The 15068-nt window shown below is 31.1% G+C and overlaps 3 long non-coding RNA genes across 3 annotated transcripts; all 3 read right to left on the reverse strand.

The window, feature by feature from the left end:
* Positions 1–3349: 3349 nt before the first annotated feature.
* LOC127734513 (uncharacterized) lies at positions 3350–5640 on the reverse strand. The gene is made up of 3 exons (XR_007997638.1): positions 4827–5640; positions 3957–4027; positions 3350–3392 (listed from the first exon to the last, which is right to left on the reverse strand). It is a non-coding gene; the product is annotated as an uncharacterized LOC127734513 (long non-coding RNA).
* Positions 5641–5886: 246 nt separating this feature from the next.
* Positions 5887–9319, reverse strand: LOC127734514 (uncharacterized). Its single transcript, XR_007997639.1, has 3 exons — positions 9248–9319; positions 8880–8937; positions 5887–6022 (listed from the first exon to the last, which is right to left on the reverse strand). It is a non-coding gene; the product is annotated as an uncharacterized LOC127734514 (long non-coding RNA).
* Positions 9320–9740: 421 nt separating this feature from the next.
* Positions 9741–14064, reverse strand: LOC127734515 (uncharacterized). The gene is made up of 3 exons (XR_007997640.1): positions 13995–14064; positions 13611–13675; positions 9741–11079 (listed from the first exon to the last, which is right to left on the reverse strand). It is a non-coding gene; the product is annotated as an uncharacterized LOC127734515 (long non-coding RNA).
* Positions 14065–15068: the final 1004 nt, after the last annotated feature.

Raw genomic sequence — 15068 nt, forward strand, 5'->3', positions numbered from 1 at the left:
ACTGGTTGGCGCCGTTGGCCCCAAGTCAGAATAATGTGTCAGGGTAAGGTAACATGTCTTCCTGCAGATTGTTACTGTGTGAACAGAGTAGCATATCAATTAAAAAATCTAGCTCAGGGTGTCAGTCTTGTACAAAGCCGGGTCTATATTCATATCACATTTTCATGTTGTCCTAAAATGCATTTAATTTGGCACTGGACATTAAGCAGCAATTTTTCCATCAAAATCAATAAAAAATTATTTTACAGGTTCCTGATTATAATCTTGGGTAAATAATTCTTAAGTTGAGCACAAGCCTAAAAAAAAAAAAAAAAATATGTCCTTAACAATATAAATAACAATGAACGAGAAACAACATAAAAATCATCACATAAAAATGAAGAAAAAAAAACAATCTGCAAAAACTGTAATTATTTTTACTTGAGTGGCATCAGATGCTGAATAATTCATTTATTATATATAAACAAAAACAAATAAAAAAAACTAACAGCCATTTATTTGTTTAAATGTACAGAAAGTGGAGTCAAACCCAAAAATACCAAACATTTTTATTTGCATTCACCAAATTTAAATTACAGGGAATATTTTTCATATTCTCTTTAGTGTTTAGCCATCAAATTTCTACTTTATTGATTTTTGCAAAATTCATTTCACAAAGCACTTGTAAGACTTACACATACAATACATTAATAATAAAGGTTTAAACTAATATAAGTCTTATGGGTACTTTGTGAAACCATAGAGAATACCTTTGGAGTCCCTCAGATAAAAATAATTTCACAGTTTCATTTTTCATCAATCACAATACAAAAATTGAATGCATGTAAAAATAATGAAAAAATATATCTATAATTTGGATAACTCAATACATCAATAAAAACAAAATTCATTCTTCTGCTTACAATACAACTGTCTACGGATTCTACTAAAAAAATAGCAACAGTTCATCCGATGGTTTGCAGGATTATTGTCTGAGGATTTTACCAAACAAGGCAGCAACAGTAACACTTCAACTGTAAAAAAAAAAAAAGGTTGAATTTAAATTGTTAATACTTAATATTAAAATAATCTTAAGTACTTGTGTATAATAAATAAATGGGGAATGTGTCCAATGGGACACAGATGATGCCCCCGCTTGCATATAAAGTTAAAAAGGGACATAACTCAAGAACTGTAAAAATGACGCTACCCAAATTTGTACTTAATCTGAGTTTTGTGGTAATAAGAATTTTGTATAGGCTTCATAACATTTAATTGAGGCAAACTTAAGTTAGAGAACGGAAACGAAAAATTCAGCAAGTTTTCCATTTGTAAAGGGGCATACCTCTAGCACGGTAAAAGTGATGCCACCAACATTCAAACTTGATCTGTGTTTTGTGGTAATAAGCATTGTGTATAAGTTTTATAACATTGTGTTGAGGCAAACTAAAGTTAGAGAACGGAAACAAAAAATTCAGCAATTTTTCCATTTGTAAAGGGCATAACTCTAGAACGGTAAAAGTGACGCCACCAAAATTCAATTTTGATCTGTGTTTTGTGGTAATAAGCTTTGTGTATAAGTTTTATAACATTTGGTTGAGGCAAACTAAAGTTAGAAAACAGAAACCAAAAATTCAGCAATTTTTCCATTTGTAAAGGGGCATAACTCTAGAATGGTAAAAGTGACGCCACCAAAATTCAAACTTGATCTGTGTTTTGCAGTAATGAGCATTGTGTATAAGTTTCATAACATTTGGTTGAGGCAAACTAAAGTTAGAGAATGGAAACCAATTTTGGGACGTACGGACGTACAAGGGTAAAACTTAATGGCCCTTCCGCTATGGTGAGGCATAAAAATTGTGGCAATTTTTCATTAAATAAAAAGATATCAGTGCATGTAAAAACTCTTTGTTTGCTACATATGTTTATCGATTGCACCAAAATATATGGTATTAAAATTGTGCAGCTATTGTAAAAATGAAAGTAAATTTTCTGGACTTTACAGCTGAACGATCTTTTGAAATATTGATCAAATTCAGAAGCTTCTAAAAAATTGATAGACTCGACCATCTTTATACTCATATAATGAAACATAATTTTGTTGTTGATAGGTTGTAGTTTATTGACTCTTAATCCAAAAATTTGTTTTCTCCATGATAAAAAGGAGGAATTTAATTTATAATGAAAAAGCAAGACTATTAATGAAAAGCTGTTATCACACATTTTTATGACAGCAGAGGTTTTAACCTTACAATAAAAAGTGAGTTAGCTCACCTAAATTTTTAAAGTAAAGGTACAACATTTTATATTTAAATATATGTAGGATATATGTATAGATATCTAGGGAACATCATACATATGACAGAGTTGTCAAGTCACAACTGGAGATTTGAAAATTTTCAGCTGGAGTTCAGGCCTCATAACTGGACATATTTATCTCCGTTTTCAGTGTTCATTCTGACGATAAAGCTACATATTTCCCTTTTTTTTAAGATAACAGTATTACTATTAATGTTTTCTCTCTGTTTTGTTACCATGTAAAATATTTGTCAACACTAAGCTATGCTATTTGTAATTTTTTTTTCCTTTCCTCATCTTTGTCATTATAAGTGTGTTTCCCAGTTCTATAGTCGATTATTTTCATTGATATTCCATTTTCTAGAAAAACACTCTCTCATTCAGAACTTATAGGGTTTTTTTTATGACCTTGACTGGCTAATAAGCCATCACATGGTCCAGAAAATGAAGTCAATACATATTTGTAAATTTCAATTTAAGCATTGAAAAGAATTATAGATCTCTCAAATAATTTTCAAAATAATATTTTCCTATTTGTTCTAAGACATTTAAAATCATTAGATTACCAGCCTTTTATGATTCTTTGTTCAATTTCTACTTCATTCATATTCTTTTATCAATTTACATTATTTTAAGGAGGGTAACTTAAAACATGATAAAACAAGGGATGTAACCCGAAATTTCTTTTACACAAAGCTTTTATTACATAATGGCAGTTAGCCTGAGGTAAAAATTGTTGACACCCAAGATGTCAAGTAAGATGTCAAGTGAAGCCATATAATCATACAAGATTTTTCATTTACAGCTAGGTATAAACATTACCTTCATCAGTGACACAAAAACGTAATTAAAGTTGACATCATGGTAATAAAAAATAGAGAATGACAAATTATTTGTGGTTGAAATTTTGAAAAAAACAAAGATTTGTATTATTAACGGGAGGAACGGAAGAGGGCTTAAAAATCGGGAGATTTTGACTCCCGGCGGAAGAAACACGTGTCTGGGACATTCGCAATAAGATAACAAATAGATTTAAGTTGTATAAATTCTCACCTTAAATCAGCTCTGATTAAAAACCGCAACAAGTAACCCTATGGAAATGTTGTGATGCTAACCTGGAATACAAAGTTGGTTAGTTATTCTCAACTTTTCAACAACAAAAGATCATCATAATCAATTTAAAATAGAACTTGGATAACAACTAAAAAATCATGTTAACAACAATTTGGCATTCTGAATGATAAACTCATAAAAGTTAAAAATTTGAAATGGAAAAAAATCAACCTGTATTAAATCATAGCGTATAATTCATGTTTTGGTACTTAAAACATTTATAAAATACTACAAAATAAAAAAAAATGTGTCCAAGGACATGAATGCCCCCATTCGAGCGTGAGAATACTTTTTGGAAGCATTTGATGTTACTGCTAGTGGGGAAAAGGCAAAACTTGCAATTTATCGTTATAAAGGGACAAAACTCTAGAACGGTAAGTGACTCACTGCCCAAAATTAAACTTTGCAAGGTTTGGTTCTTAACATTTTATATTATTTTCATAAAAATTGGATGAGAAAACCCTTGTTAGTGTGTGGAACCAAAAGTGGGACAGACGGAGGTTTTAGGGTAACACCTTATGACCCCTTCGCCTAGATGCAGTGGCATAAATAGTTTTAATACCTACCAACATGTTAACAGTATCAGATATCCAAGTCTTACTCCCAACACCTATGAAAACATTGTCGTTACAACATCCTAAAATTTAAAAAAAATTAAGAAAATATACTTGTTTTACAGATCAACCTATACCTAAGAAGACTAACGAAATCATGCTATTTGTTTGCACCTGTCTGAAGTCAGGAATCTGATGTTCAGTAGTTGTCATTTGTTGATGTGGTTCATAAGTGTTTCTTGTTTCTCGTTTTTTATGTAGATTAAACTGATGGTTTTCCCATTTGAATGGTTTTACACTAGTCATTTTGGGGGCCCTTTATAGCTTGCTGTTCGGTGTGAGCCAAGGCTCTGTGTTGAAGACTGTACTTTGACCTATAATGGTTTACTTTTACAAATTGTGACTTGGATGGAGAGTTGTCTCATTGGCACTGATACCACATCTTATATCTATGTTTTTTTTTTTTACAAAATTGTTGTATACTGTGGATTAATTATTATTTGTGGGATTTTCGTGGATTTCATGGGAATAGGTGACCAATAATTCAAATGTTCCACAAAGTACAAATTTTCTTTGGCAAAATCATAAAATCAAATATCCATTCCATGAAAATTTTTACCCACAAAACAAACGAGTCCACAGTATTATCATCTTCAATATGTAAACATGATACCAAAGGTTGAAAACAAATAAATACAAATATCGTATTACAAATGATTGGGGTCATATTTCAAAACAAAAATATGTAAGGTAATGATGTAGATATCCTTAAAGTTAAATTGATAGAAAAGAACCCTAAAGAATTTTTTTTAAATGCCTATTTATAATAAAATTATCAGTGGCCTATGATTATTACCTAATTTTTTGAATATTTAAACTTACAACATATTTCTCACAGTAAAGCCTCAGACTTGGTTAAGATTTAATTGACCATCTTCCTTGGAGCTGTTTTCCTGGCTGCCAAGGTTACTGTCCTCATCTTTTTGTCAATCTATTTTTTTGTCCATTTGTTATTCTTTAATAATAAAGTTATACATATAAAAATATCAGATGCACTTTTGTATAATCAGCTTTTTTGAAAAATTTTACCAAATGACCGAACCATAAGATCTCCCACCCTACATATCTATTATTTAGACTTCAGTTTACATATTTTTTTCTTTTACAGAGCTCTAAATAATAGTAAATTTTAGCAAGTATACATCTGATATTTAAAAAACACCAAACTTATACAAATATCAATATTAAAGTACATAATAAGTTAGATTCCCTATTACTGAGGGAATTTCGAAGAAAAAATGATGAGTTAAACAGGGGTATTACTTCCCTTTGCCCAAAATTTCACCGTTAGAACTCCACATTCTTGCTATATTTAACAAAAATATAAAAGAGCACAAATAAAATTTAAAAAAATAAAAAAATAACAAAAATTCAGCACATTTTAATAACATATTTTACTTTAGTTTTCACCTATGGGCCATGGCGGCCAATCCTGTGTAAAGAGATGTTAAGCACCAAAAATCAATCAATCAATCAATACATTTTTCCCAAAATATTCTTAAAAATTTTTATGCTTCATTACAAACTCAGCATAAAAAAAAAAAAAAAATACAAGATAAATATCTATCAATCGGGAAACCCAAAAAATACTGTTTAATAATCAAAATAACATTTTTTTCTTTTCTTTTCTTTTTTTTTTTTTAGATTATCCATTCTCAACCTACTGGAAGTGTTTGGACTAGATACTGACCATAATCAATACATCTAAAGTAGGTCAAAACCAGATCATTAGTCATAACCATGACAAAAAAATGTCAAGACAATAATGGACATGAACAGAGCTATTGGAATAACTCATGGGGCTAAAAAGGAAAAATATCAAATTTAAAATACAAGTTAACGTACAACTTCAAATCTGGTTGAAAATGGAGAATCTTCACAATTTTATTTTTTTTTTTTTTTTTTTTTTTTATGTTAAAAATTATAAACAATTCCTGAAACAAACACAAAAATTGTCTGAATTACATTCTTTACTGTTACATCACACAGCTACTTAATGCAGCTACAGTTAAAGTTATCTGAAAAAGAAATATACATTATAAACATAGCTGTCAAACCAATATAAAAACTAAAACAAAATTTAATGCAAAAGAATAATCAAAGTGATTTGTTGACATATATTTTTAAGGCCACACCAAATTAATTTCTAGTTCTTCACTCTTTCCTTTGAAAAAGGGTAGCAAGAAAGCTAATTTTTTTTATTTGTTTTTTTTTTCCTGAAATTTGATTTCTTGGCATGCGAAAGAATTTTTAACTAGCGAGCAATATTATTTTTGAAATATTAAAAAAATAAAATCTAAAAAAAGCACTTTATGCAAGTGAGCAATCAGAAATTTACAGAGTTTTGGTGCTTCATGTTTTTATTTATCTCATATCCTAGTTCTTATATTACCCTACTTTACTTCTCAATTTGTTCTCCAACACCCTGTTGAACTTTTCACAACATTACCAGTACAATAAAATGCTCCGCTGGGCGCAGCTTGATACGACCGCAGAGGTCGACCCCTGAACAGTTGGGGCAAGTATGGACACAACATTCAAGCTTGATACAGCTCTGAATTTGGATTGTGATTAAATATTTGACACAGCATAGGTTTCTGACACAGAATGAATGTGGTCTAAGAACTTAAATTTTTTTAATTTACCTATTATGGTCCAATATCCAAAATCTAAATACATGGTTAGATTCAGCATATCAAAGGATCCAAAGAATTCAATTTTTGATGAAATAAACAAAGTTTAATTTTGGACCCTTTTGACCTCAATGTGGACCAATTTGATAACGAGGCCCAAAAATCAAAATACATGGTTAAATTCAGCATATCAAAGAACCCCATATATTCAATTTTTGTTGAAATCAAACAAAGTTTAATATTGGACCCCAACTTGGACCAACTTGAAAACTGGGCCCATAATCAAAAATCTAAACACATGTTTAGATTCAGCATATCAAAGAACCCCATATATTCAATTTTTGTTAAAATCAAACTAAGTTTAATTTTGGACCCTTTGGACCTTAATGTACACCAATTTAAAAAACGGGACCCAAAATTAAAAATCTAAATACACGGTTAGATTTGGCATATCAAAGAACCCCAATAATTCAATTTTTGATGAAATAAAACAAAGTTTAATTTTGGACCCTTTTGACCTCAATATGAACCAATTTGATAGCGGGGCCCACAAATAAAAAATCTAAATACATGGTTAGATTCAGCACATCAAAGAACCCCATATATTCAATTTTTGTTGAAATCAAACAAAGTTTAATTTTGGACCCCAATTTGGACCAACTTGAAAACTGGGCCCAAAATCAAAACACTTAACACATTTTAGATTCAGCATATCAAAGAACCCCATATATTCAATTTTTGTTAAAATCAAACTAAGTTTAATTTTGGACCCTTTGGACCTTAAAGTAGACCAATTTGAAAACTGGACCCAAAATTAAAATCTATATACACGGTTAGATTTGGCATATCAAAGAACCCCAATAATTCAATTTTTGATGAAATAAAACAAAGTTTAATTTTGGACCCTTTTGACCTCAATATGAACCAATTTGATAGCGGGGCCCACAAATAAAAAATCTAAATACATGGTTAGATTCAGCACATCAAAGAACCCCATATATTCAATTTTTGTTGAAATCAAACAAAGTTTAATTTTGGACCCCAATTTGGACCAACTTGAAAACTGGGCCCGAAATCAAAAATCTAAATATATGTTTAGATTCAGCATATCAAAGAACCCCATATATTCAATTTTTGTTAAAATCAAACTTAGTTTAATTTTGGACCCTTTGGACCTTAATGTAGACCAATTTGAAAACTGGACCCAAAATTAAAACTCTAAATACACGGTCAGATTTGGCATAACAAATAAATAAATGTGGTCAAAGATTTTACAAATCTAATGCGCCATACTGTGCAATTAAAGATTACTTCTTGAAATTTTTCAATATTTGAAATTTGAAAAAAAAAAAAGAGAAAAAATTGACCCCCCACAATTTCTCAAAAAGATGCAATATTTACAGATATTTTTACTGGTCTTCCTTTATAAATATGCATTTCTTTAAACATAATTTAAAAGCAGTGTAAGGGAAGTAATCAAAACGTTGTATGTGGATTACCCCCTTACACTGTTTTAAATTATCTTAATTGTTCATTAACCATTACTTTATACATAATTTAAAAGCAGTGTAAGGGAGGTAATTCAAATGATGTATTTGATTTATCTCCCTTACACTGCTTTAAATAATGTTTTGTACTAAAGTATTTGTCCATATAAAAATGCTTGTTTTTTGCCCCTTTTTTTGCCCCTAATTCCTAAAATTTTAAGGCAATTACCCCCAAAATCAATCCCAGCATTCCCTTTATGATATGGAACCTTGTGGAACAATGTCACAGAGATCCATACACTAACACACAAGTTATGTCTGAAGTTCCAAAAATGCTTATTTTTGGCCCCTAATTCCTTAACTGTTGGTACCATAACCCCCAAAATCAATCCCAACCTTCCTTTTGTGGTATTGAACCTTATGGTAAAATTTCATAGAGATCCATTCACTTAAAGTTATTGTGCGAAAACCAATGTGTCTTGGGACGACGACGACGCCGACGTCATACCAATATACGACGGCAAAAAAATATAAAAATATAAAAATGTAAGATATTTGTGCATAATTTTGGGCCATTTATAACTTCTTCGGTGTGAGCCAAGGCTCTGTGTTGAAGGCAGTACTTTGATCTATAATTGTTTACTTTTCTACATTGTGACTTAGATGGAGAGTTGTCTCATTGTCACTCATACCACATCATCTTATTTATAATAAAAATGGATGAATAGTTCATAAATCTTTGTATTGGTTCTTACCATAAAAGTCAGCTCCAATGGCCATTCTCAATCCTTACAGACAAGCTGTGATGCTAACCTGAAATATAAAATGCTTCATCAATAAAATTGTTTAAAAGGATCATAGACTATTTATTATATAGAAATGGGTTATATATATATGTAATAGATGTTGAAAACATGTAGACAGCAATCCAGCAACCAAATAAATTTTTTCTGTAATCAATTTAGATTTTTAATTTACTCATATATAATGGTACTGATAAAAGAAAGAAATAGACTTCTGACCAAACTCTTATAAACTTTCAAGCCTACGTGACATGATTTTTATAAATATTTTTTATAATACATTTTTTTTTCAAAAACAGGAATAACATACTGGTACCTACCTACATATTAGCTGTATTAGACCACCAAGTCTTACTCCCACACCACGAAAACATTTGTCTCAGAAAGAACCTAAAATACAAATTAAAATTGACACATTATATAATTTTTCCAAATCCATTTCTCTGTTGACCTCAAATTTACTATCAACAAAAGTTTGTATAAATTAATCAGAGATGGAAAACAAAAAATAAGTCAAAGATTAATGACTTGAATTTCAACTGCACAAAAATCATCTGCATGTTTTACAGAGTTATCTCCCATTGAATGAACAAAAACTTGCTGTAAATTGTACTAGTCTCCCCTTGAAGTTTTATTCCATCTCAGGATTTTCTATTGTTATTCAAATAGAAAATCTTGTTCACTGTACGTGGTATCTTAATATATTAAACCCTTAAAATTAATTCTGCAATGGTGTTTTCTAATCAGAAGTTCTAGATAATGTATATAAATTGTTTGGGTTAAATAAACTTGCCTGATTATTTTCTTGTGAAAGCCTCAGACTTGGTAGAAGATTCATTTAACCATCTTCCATGGAGCTGTGTTCTCCTGGCTGCCAAGGTGGCTGTCCTCATTTTATTGCCAATCTATTCTTTGTTTGTTTGTCTTAGAAATACAGTTACATATAAAAAAAAATATCAGATGCACTTTCAACTAATAACTTTTTTGAAAAATTTCACCAAATCAGTTTTTGTGCCAAATAATTTCTCCCACCCAAGAAATCTTTAATCTAGATTCATATTCAGTACACATTTGATATTAAAAATAAATCATACAACGTGAATATCCAAGTAAATAAAAACCTAACACTGAGGAAATTTCAAGTATGTGGAGTTTAACAGGGGGTATAAAAAATTACCTCCCTTTGACCTAAATTTCACAGTTAGGACTCCACATTCTTGCTATTTTTAACAACAATACAAAAAATAGTATAATAGAAAAATAATTTAATAACAAAACTCCAACACATTTCAATAATATACTTAGTACATTTTGTACTTTAGTTTTCACCTAGGGGCCTTGTTGACAAGAGTGATCTTAGTTCAACTAGTATAACACTAGCCTGTCAATACTTAGGTTGTGAGTTTGAACCCGGTAAGCGGTAGGTTTGACTCTGGTCTTAATTGACTAGGATTTTCAGTTTTCCTTTTGAATATCGGTGATTCTCTCATATTACTTGAGCTTCCTTCAGCAATAAAAAAAATGGCCATCAAGATATAGCCAATAGTGCTCAAAGTGGTGTTAAAACACCAAAAATCAATCAATCAATCTATTTTCACAAAGATATTCTTCAACTATACTTCTTGCAAAATGTTATTACAAAACTTTTATGCTTCGTTACAAACTAAGCTTCAAAAAAACAAAAAGTTGGCAAAAAAATATATATCTAACGATCAGTAAACCAAAAAAATACATTACAATAAAATTTACATTTTTTTCTTTTTTCTTTTCCTTTTTTTTTTTTTTTTTTTTAGATTCTCCATTCTTAACGGACTAGAAGTGTCTTGACTAGACACATACCAATACAAACCAGTTCAGTATCCATAAGCACGACAAAAAGAAATGCCAAGACAATTCTGGACATGAGTAGAGCTATCAGAGTACAGCCATGGGGCTTAAATGGAAAAAAGATTAAAAAAAAAATGAATATAAGTTAACATTCAACTTCCAATCTTGTTGAAAATGGAGAATCTTTACATTTTTTTTTATTTTTTTTTTTTTTGTAAAAAATTATAAACAATTTCTCAAACATACACAAAAATTGTCTGAATAACATTCTTCACTGTTACAGTTATATCACACAGCCATTTAATGCAGCCACAGTTAAAGTTACCTGAAAAAGAAATAGACATTCTTAACAGATAGAAGATAGCTGTCAAAACTATATAAAAATTGAAACAAAATCTAGTGCAAAAGAATAATTAGTGATTTGATATCATATATTTGTAGCTACCAGTTTTTATTAGCAAATTAGAATGAAAAAAATTGTTGTTTGCTGTCAGTCATATGGCCCGAGAACACAGTTATTTCGTAGTGCATTTCTTTTAGACAATAAAGTCAAATTAAAATAAACTGTTATAACAGAGATATGTCTCGCCTTTTGTAATTTTGATAATGCAAATGTTGAAATTAAAATTGCAATACTTTAACATGTAAGTAATGCAAATATTCAAAGTCGATGAACCATGACTGAAGGTACATGGCTAAACAATCTCCATGGAATGAGATGTGCCAATGCTAATACAACTGCATACCAAATACCATTGACTTATTATAAGTCGTTCCCTTTAAACAAATCTAAAGACAAACATTAACTTGTAAACTATGTAAAAGCTTCAAAGTCAATGAACCATGATCAGGGGTGGGGCCATATAACCTCCATGGAAACGATACTTGCAAATGCCAATAAATTTGCATACCAAATATCAATGACTTAACATTAGCAGTTCATCTTAAACTGAACTTATCACAAACTAATACATGTAAACTAAGCAAAAGTTTCAAAGTAAAAAGACCATGACTGAGGGGCGGGGCCAAATATTCTCCATGGAAATGAGATGTGCTAATGCTTATACAACTGAACACCAATTAACATTGGCCTACCACTAATGGTTCCCCTTGAACTGACCTAATCACAAACTAATACATGTAAACTTAGCAAAATTTTCAAAGTCTATAGACCATGACTAAGGGGGCGGAGCCAAATAATCTCCATGGAAATGAGATATACCCATGCTTATACAACTGCATACCAAATATCAATGACTTAACATTAGCAGTTCATCTTAAACTGATCTAATCACAAACTGATACAAACTGATACATGTAAACTAAGCAAAAGTTTCAAAGTAAATAGACCATGACTTGACTGAGGGCCGAGGCCAAATATTCTTCATGGAAATGAGATGTGCTAATGCTTATACAACTGAACACCAATTAACATTGGCCTACCACTAATGGTTCCCCTTGAACTGACCAAATCACAAACTAATACATGTAAACTTAGCAAAAGTCTATAGACCATGACTAAGGGGGCGGAGCCAAATAATCTCCATGGAAATGAGATATACCCATGCTTATACAACTGCATACCAAATATCATTGACCTACCACTAGTGGTTCCCCATAAATTGACCTAATCACAAACTAATACGTGTTAACTATGAAAAGTTTCAAAGTCAATAGACCTTGACTGAGGGGACGGGGCCAAATAATCTCCATGGTAATGAGATGTGCCAATGCTAATACAACTGCATACAAAATATCATTGACCTACCACTAGTGGTTCACCATGAACTAGACCTAATCACAAACTAATACATTGTTGACGCCGTCGCCGCTGCTGCCGGAAACAGCATACCTATGTCTCGCCTTGATGGAGTCAAAAAGCGAGACATAGGTATGCTGTTTCCGGCAGCAGCGGCGACGGCGTCAACAATGTATTAGACCTAATCACAAACTAATACATTGTTGACGCCGTCGCCGCTGCTGCCGGAAACAGCATACCTATGTCTCGCTTTTTGACTCCGTCAAGGCGAGACAAAAATCGCACCTCTTCTATCTCAAAAAGATTTTTTTAACAGTGTAGTGTATTACTATTGGGACAAATAATTACTATTGGGACAAATAATATCAAAATTATAGAAACTTCTACCAGTTCTTACTCAAAATATTGACAATTCTATGTTAAAGGGGTCTAAAATTCAGTTTGACAGCTTCAGACATAATTACCTTTTTTAACTAGACCAAATCACTACTTAACACAAAGATTCAGCATTCCACATTTTAACATAAATTTCATCCCCTAACTAAAAATATTTCATTCATAAAATATAAAGAAATAAATTTGGAAAGTGTATGAAAAAAATTTGCAAGTTATACACTGTCCACACTAGTGACTATATTTGTAGACAACCAAAATCTAAGAATGATAACTGTCTCCTCGGACCATATTTGATTTTAATGTTTTATAATAAATCAGGCAAATGGTTTTTGCATTTGAATTGTTTCAGATTTTGTCATATTTGGGGCCTTTAATAGCTTACTATATAGGACAGGTTTTGCTCATTGTTGAAGGATGTACGGTGACCTTTAGTTGCTCACATCCACATCATTTGGTCTCTGGTTGATATTTGCCTTGTTGGCAATCATACCACATCTCCTTATTTTCATTTTGGGGGACAACTTTAACAAAAAACAGAAAATAAGATATCCAAAATTTATCTGGCTTAACCACCTTCCAGATTATATCTACAATTATAACTTGGAGAAAATTATTAGCTCTACATTTGTGCTAATTTAAAATCTAGAGGCATTTATATGCTCTTAGATGAATACTTGATAAAAATTTGTATCTGTTCTTACCATAAAGGTCAGCTCGAAATGGCCATTACCAGCTTCAATCCTTACAGACAAGCTGTGATGCTAATCTGAAATATAAAATGCTTAGTAATTCAAATTGTTTAAAAGGATCACTGTTGGTATACTATATGTATATTAGATAGAAATGGGTTATATCAATGTAATAGATGTTGAGATTAGACAGCAATCCAACAATCCAGCGAATGTTTACGCAATCAATTCAGATCCTTAAATTTACTCATATAATGATACTGATAAAAGAAAGAGTAAGACTTCTGACCAAACTCTTATAAACCTCCAGGCCTAGAGGACATATTTTTTCCAAATATTTTGTAAAATACTTTTGTTGTTTTTTCTTCAAAGCAGGAGTAACATACTGGTACCTACCTATGTATTAGCTGTATTAGACCACCAAGTTTTATTCCCACACCATGAAAACATTTCACATAAACAACCTAAAAAGAAATTACAAATTGACACATTACATATTTTTTCCAAATCCATTTCTCTGTCAACCTCAAATTAAATATCAACACCAGTTTGTAAAATTAATCTTAGAAAAATAAGTCAAAGATTTATTATGAGTTTGAATTTCAACTGCACAAAAATCATCTGCATATTTTACAGAGTTATCTCCCATTGAATGAACAAATCTTGTCTGTTTATTGTATTGACTTTGAGTCTCCCTTTGAAGTGTATTCCTATCTAAGGATTTTCTATTGCTATTCTCATAGAAAATCTTGTTCATGTACATGGTATCTTAAAATATTAAACTGAAAATTAATTCCAAAATGGTGTTATGAATGCTAATTCCTTAATGGTGTTATGAATGCTATAGATGAGAAGGATGCTGTTTGTTGTCTTTTTTATAAAGTGCCAGTCTTTGTAAGAATCAGGCAATTTTGAAAAAAATCAAAACATGGCCGAAAAAAACTCACCAGCCTAACCACACTATTTTGAAGGTACCCTCATCCTGAGTTAGAAATGGTAGGTCTTTTGTTTCTGCGTGTCTGGTAATTCGAGAAATATCTAGATAAATTTTGGTTTAGAATGATAGCAAATTACGGAGTTATCTCCTCTTATTAATTTCTAGTGCATTTCAACCAAAATTAAATCTTGAATTACCAGAACAGGGAAAGGAAACAAATGTTATATTCATGCATCATTATACATTCTGAACTTAAATTAATGTAAAACTGAGTCAGTTTTTGTTTGTCATGTTTTCACCACTGCCTGATTCTTAGGCAGATTGGCACTTAAAATATTCACTTTTTTATCAAAAGTTCAGAGAATGAATAGAAACTGTTTGGCTTAAATAAACTTGCCTTATTATTTTCTTGGTAAGGCCTCAGACTTGGTTGAAGATTTAATTGACCATCTTCCTTGGAGCTGCTGTCCAGACTGTTTTGCTCTTCATCACAGGTTTTTATGCTAATCAGTTCACTGAATCCATTTTATCCA

This window comes from Mytilus californianus, unplaced genomic scaffold (assembly GCF_021869535.1).
Source record: "Mytilus californianus isolate M0D057914Y unplaced genomic scaffold, xbMytCali1.0.p SCAF_3, whole genome shotgun sequence".
Taxonomy (NCBI): Eukaryota; Metazoa; Mollusca; class Bivalvia; order Mytilida; family Mytilidae; genus Mytilus; species Mytilus californianus.